Source organism: Cynara cardunculus, unplaced genomic scaffold (assembly GCF_001531365.2).
Source record: "Cynara cardunculus var. scolymus isolate 2C unplaced genomic scaffold, CcrdV1 Un_Scaffold_1013, whole genome shotgun sequence".
NCBI lineage: Eukaryota > Viridiplantae > Streptophyta > Magnoliopsida > Asterales > Asteraceae > Cynara > Cynara cardunculus.
The window spans coordinates 111,964-118,314 of record NW_020200663.1 but is presented as its reverse complement, the minus strand read 5'-3'; the positions used below and the strand labels follow the sequence as shown (position 1 = coordinate 118,314).

Genomic DNA, 6,351 nt, shown 5'->3' with positions numbered 1-6,351 from the left:
TTCAAAATTACAAGTAAAATATGCATAAATACAACTTGTTAAAGCGATGTTTGAATTCGTGTAACTAACTACGGATAAATATAATCAAATAGAGGATAAACATCTTATCTTAAAATATAAAAAATCTAAAATATAATTAGGATAATTATCAAGTTTTAACAAAATAATTAATTATTATCTTTATAAGAAAGTTATATTATTGAACCAAATACAAATTACTTTGTTATTGTACATAAATTAAATTATAAAAAAATTGAATTAAAAAATTACACAAAAAAATGAGGAATTTCAAATAATTAATTTGATACTAATATCGATATTTTTTTGTTAAATTTATGATATCTTCAAACATATATTTTATTCAAAAATAAAAACATCATTCGCTTTCTCAAAATCACATAAAGTCATATTATAACATCGACTGAGATAAAAAATAAAATGAAATATAAAATCACGATGTATCTTGGTGCATTACACGATTACCCTTCTAGTTAATCAAAACATAGTTATTGCATATATAAACTAGTAATTATCACTTAATTTTTTTATTATTATTATATAATATTGATATTATATAACATAAAAATAATATGTACGTATATAAATAAAACCATGCAAACTTGAAAAATTCAAAATGGTATAATTCACAGTCAACAAATTCCACTGTGCAAAACCTAATCCAATCTACCAAGTAACAAGTTTTTATGAACAAGATGCTGAATCAAATCATCCACCCAAGAAGCTGTCTACTTTCTTGTTAGTAGAAGCAGAAAGAAACTTCATGCAAATCGGAGCCTTCACACCAGCCATCGACAGAATCGCCCCCGGCACGCCCCACAACGAGTCCCCGCAGATCAACCCCGATGCCACCGCGGGGGCCAACTCCTTTGCCCCCTTCTTGTTCATCTTCTCCCATACGAAGAGAATCAAGCTCCCAACACACATATCGATCGCAAAATAAGAACCCAGATAGAATGGAATAGCCATGCACATTGGACTGGGGATAAACCTGTATAACCTGTATCTTTTCTCGTATCGCTGCAAGATTACCGTCAAAAGATTCACGAGAAACGCACCAAGAAAGAACCCAATCGACAGTTTCACGCAATTATGTGGAAGAGACCCGAACCCTTCAACTCCAAGAAGCGCGATCCCACGATAAAGCGCGCCATATGGGGCTGGATACGACCCAGTTGGGTCACCAACAGAATAAGCTCGATAAAAGAACCAAAAGACCAAAGGTGACATAACACACCCCATTGCGGTTCCAAGAACTTGGCTAAAGAACATGGATCGAGGAGAGGAGAGCGTAAGATAACCCGTTTTGAAATCTTGCATCAAATCCGAAGCCGTGGAAACGATATTCATCATCACCCCACATGCTGCAAGTCCTGCAATGATCCCACCGTTTTGCAGCCCGACCCAGCCACTGAATATTAAGATGGCTAGCTTTCCGTAGTTGGAGGCTAGGGACCAGTCGGTGAGACCACAGCCATACGCGTTACAGAAAGCAAGAATCGGAGCAATGATGTAGGCTACGAGCATATGATACCATTTGATTTGTCGGAAGATGAAATGAGGGACTACGATTATTGATATGATCGCCAAGATCACGTAGCCTCCCAGTGCGGTTAAGTTTGAGATTTGATCTTTGTCGAAGTATTCGTTCCGTTTTTGCTCATCGAAACTCACAGGTTTATCTTCGTGAGGAGATGAAGATTGGATCTTGGACTTATGTGAAATGAAGCTAAACAACATCACAATTGCAATGTAGATTACATGGAATAAGCCATCTCCAAGCATGGTGGCAACAGCAAGAAATACCTGTGTGGACAGTGATACATATATATATATATATATATATATATATATATATATATATATATATATATATATAAGCCATTAGAGAAAGCCACAAAATGCAAATCTTTGCTAAAACAAAATGGCTTATTTTAGAAAGTATAGCCATCATTAGAACTAATAGAGTGCTTAATACAAATTTAGGTTTATAATACGGATAATGGTATAATAAGTTTTTGGGATAAAGTTAGACGACCTAACAAGTTCTGTCGATGAAGTTGGACAATATTTTAATATAACATAAGAAATAAATCATCATATTAGCATTTTTTTACAAGACATTTATGAAAAATATCCGACATTTTTAAAAATGTCATCATATAAAAGGCTAATCGTCAATAAAACTTGTTAGATCGACTAACTTCGTCCTAAGTGCTTATTGTCGTAAAATTGAAGTTTCATTAAGTATTTTATTAAGATGCATAAGACCCATTGTATATCGTACCCTGTATCCTTGAATGCCATGAAGGCTGCTTGCGGATAGATCGGCTGCATACCATATTCCTTTCTTACTTTCGATGATCGGCCACATGATACCCCAAGACATAATTGCGCCAACGAGCAACGATATGTTAACCATATAAGGGCATATCATTCCGACACCAACGTAAGTAGACGAGAAATCAAAATAGAACCTACGATACGATTCAAAATTCAGATTCAACAACTATCAACCGATATAGAAAAAAGAAATTTGGAGACATAAATGAAATGCTTACCTTTGGGAATAGGCTTTAAGACCAAAGGTGGGAAAACTAGCAAACCCGCAGTCGTCACCAGCAGCAAAAAACCATTGGAAAAACGCCCACACGAAACTAAACGAGAAGGACTTGAATAGCACCGAGACTTGCCTCCTGTGCCAAGTTATTGAAAAACCCCCGTTTGGTTAGCCATAGAAGCAAGATTTTCGAAAAATTACTTCAAGTAATTTTCAATAAGCTACAAGAGTTCTTTTCTCTTTTTCCCGGTTATGCTCCTCATATTTCGCCAAGAAATTTCAACATCTTTTTTAGGTCTTTTTACATTGTTATTTATTTACCAAACATGACTAATTCATCAAAACAGCTAACTTAACTTATTAACCAGCAACTAGTTTTTTCAGCTATCAACAGAACATAAAATTACCATTACAAAAGACTTCTACAAGATACGGACGTCCGTGAAAGTATTGAAAATAATCAAGGAAGAAGGATAGTGCTTACTTTGCTAACTTGGCGCCTTTTGGAGTGTGGAAGCTGTTTATAAGGTATGCAGTAGCAGTTCCACTAGGATAAGTGAGCTTTAACTTCATAATCATCATCTGAAGAATATAATCAACAATAACAATCGGTGCAATAAATAATACGAAAACGAAACGATTAATGTCGATAACCATTTGTTAAAATACTTAAAAAGACGCATGAATTTGGTGCTAAAAGCATCCACAATGGTGCTTGTTGTCAAACTTTTTAAAAAACTTATCGATCAGATGACATTGTGAAAAAACTACCGACAAAAAACATCCATTTTTACTTATACAATTAGGCATCTTCAACTCACCACTAAAACACAAAAACCTTGTCATATTTGTAGGTTTACTTTTCATCACCTCAAAAAAGATATGCAATGGCTTTTAGAGTTTTGTGTTTTAGGATGTGATAGCAAGAGTTTTGTGTTCCTAAATTTAGGGGCCGTTTACCAAACAGTTATTCGGTAATTGTTTACCGGTAAAATTTAACACTATCATTTACTTACCGGGTAAGAATATAGTCCACCAAAATGGTATCGTATGCAACAAATTACCCGGTAAGCGCTTATCGTGGTAAGAATCGCCGCCCTCACTTACTGGACTTTGTCTCCCTCTTATCGGATAACATCCTTAGTCCTTAATTTTTATCCGATAAAATAATGTGACCTATTTTTACTTATCAAATAATCGTTTAGTAAATTCTTTTAGAGGTTGAGGATGGTCTATTAGAAACCAAGTTTGTCATGTGGGTCCCACCTTCTTCTTTGACAACAATATGTGGGCCATACACTTCCAAAGCAAAAAACTTTTCCGACCACCTTTACAAAATAAATGACTTTAAAAAAAAAAAAAAAAAACCATCGATAAATTTTTTTGTCCATGATTTTCAACGGATTACCCGAAAAATATTAATGTTTCGGTGGAATCCGATATTTTGAAGAAAACACCAACGGATTACCCAAAATATATCTGGATGATCTGTTACTGATTTGAGTTTCCCACTGTCGGTTTATCCATCAACTTTTGTGACGGTTTTGTGATGAATGATATATAGATATATAACATGTAATGAAGTTAATATTGAAACTGATTGGTACCCTTCGTAGTGGCACAATGGAGAAAAGACCAACAAAGCTGACAACAAAGAGATAAGCAATCATCCACCCAAGAGCAAGCTTCTTCACATTATGCGGAGTATTCCCTGTGTCTAATTGACCAGCAATGAGTGGACTCATTCCTAACAAATAATTTGCTGTACCACCTGTTTCCATATCAAATAATCAAACTTCATTCGGTTCAGTTTATACGATAATTTTAAAATAAGCTGTTTACACCAAGTAAAAAGAATGACGAAACTATGAAACTAAAAGCTACAAACTAAGAAAATGACAATAGAAGGATTCGAACTCTGAGTTGGGGTGGAAGAAAAGCCTTGCAAACTAAATTTGCAAAGAAGAAACTTGTATCCTCGTTGTCGTTTACAACAAATTGATACGGTAACACTTTTTACGACCCTATAATTTTACACTATGACAGATGAATGAAACGTCAAGTTTAACTTTTACAGGATAATTTTGTCACTTATCGGGTGTCACTTACCTGATTAAACATTTACAACTAATCCATTTTGATAGCCGAGAATATCGCGAAAGTGAGGATAATGACTCTAAACTAAACGATGATGACTCTAAACTAAACGTTTGGTGATCGGGCCATTAGACTATACTGGTTTATATCAACAAGAATAACAATTGCGAATGGTGGAAACGATTGTACATTGCAATGCCATGAATTACGCACAGATCTACGAATTCATATGTGAATTTTATATAATTGGTTAAGAAGAAGAAATCAACGTACTGCTAAAAGCTATTCCAGAAGAAGCGACGACGCAAGTCTGAATAACAGTATTCTCTTGTCGAGTAAAAGGTTGCTTCAAAAGGCCGCATTTGTTCAGCAACTCCGTCCACGCTTTGATCATGGCAAACCCTAGCAGACCGGCGGCAACGTTCAGCGAAGGGATTACTCCGGTGGTGAGGTTGAGTTTACAGACGATGAAACTGAAGATGATTGAAAGTATGAAACTGGTGACGATTGCCCTAATCGTTATCTGGTTTCTCCACGACGGAACCTCTTTGTTTGAAAAAACTCGCTCCATTGCTGCTGCTGCTTCCGATTCATTGACATTATCTTCTTCAGTTTCTCTCGACGCCATCGTGTTACAGGAAAACCCTAGTTTTTGGAGCAGGAATAGATTCTATATATATATATATATATATATATGTGTGTGTGTGTGTATGTGTGAGAGAGAGAGAGAGAGATTCCTGGTTGGATAGGAAACGGAATCCGAATCCCGATCGGCGTAGGAGTTTGTTGAAAAGGAATGGTGGTTTTCTACAAGGGAAGCACGTGTTTTGATAACCAAAAGTCAAAACAAATTACATTTTGACTTCAAAAAGTTTTTATTTTAATATTTTGATTAATATATTATTAAAATATTTTACATATTTATCTTTCAAATATTCAATTCCAAGGATTTCTGTTCCCATTATCTTATACTATATTATAAGATATTTGATAAAAACTCTTAAAACTCATTATTTAAAATTTAAAATTACAAGTAGATTATGTATAAGTACAATTTATTAAAGTTTTATATTTGAATTCGTGTAACTAACTGTGGATAAAAATAATCAAATACAGGATAAATATCTCATTTTAAATATAAAAAATCTAAAATATAATTAGGATAATCATTGAGTTGTAACAGAATACTTAAGTATTATCTTTATAAAATGTTATATTATTAAAACAAAATTAAATTATTTCGTTATTAAACTTAAATTAAATTATAATAAAAAAATTAAAAAAATTACATAAAAAATGAGAACTTTTAAATAGTTGATTTGATATTAACATTGATATATTTTATTTCAAATTTTTATGATATCTTCAAATTTATATTTTATTCAAAAATAAAATCATTATTGTTTTTTTAAAAACACATAAAATCGTATTATAACATCGACAGAAACAAATAATAAAATAGAATATTAAAATCGAGATGTGCCTTGTTGCAATGCGCGAGTACTCTTCTAGTATTATAAAGTATTTGATAAAAAAAATTAGAAACTATTTTTATGTATTATGTACTGTTTATTGATACATATTACTTAAAATTCAATATTACAAGTAAATTTTGTATAAGTACAACTTATTAAATATTTTTGTTTGAATTATTGTAATCAACTATAGATAAAGAT

At 33.1% G+C, this 6,351-nt stretch overlaps 1 pseudogene; it reads right to left on the bottom strand.

Moving 5' to 3' along the window:
• Positions 1-726: 726 nt before the first annotated feature.
• Positions 727-6,351, bottom strand: part of LOC112502179 — a 34,793-nt pseudogene continuing 29,168 nt past the window's right edge.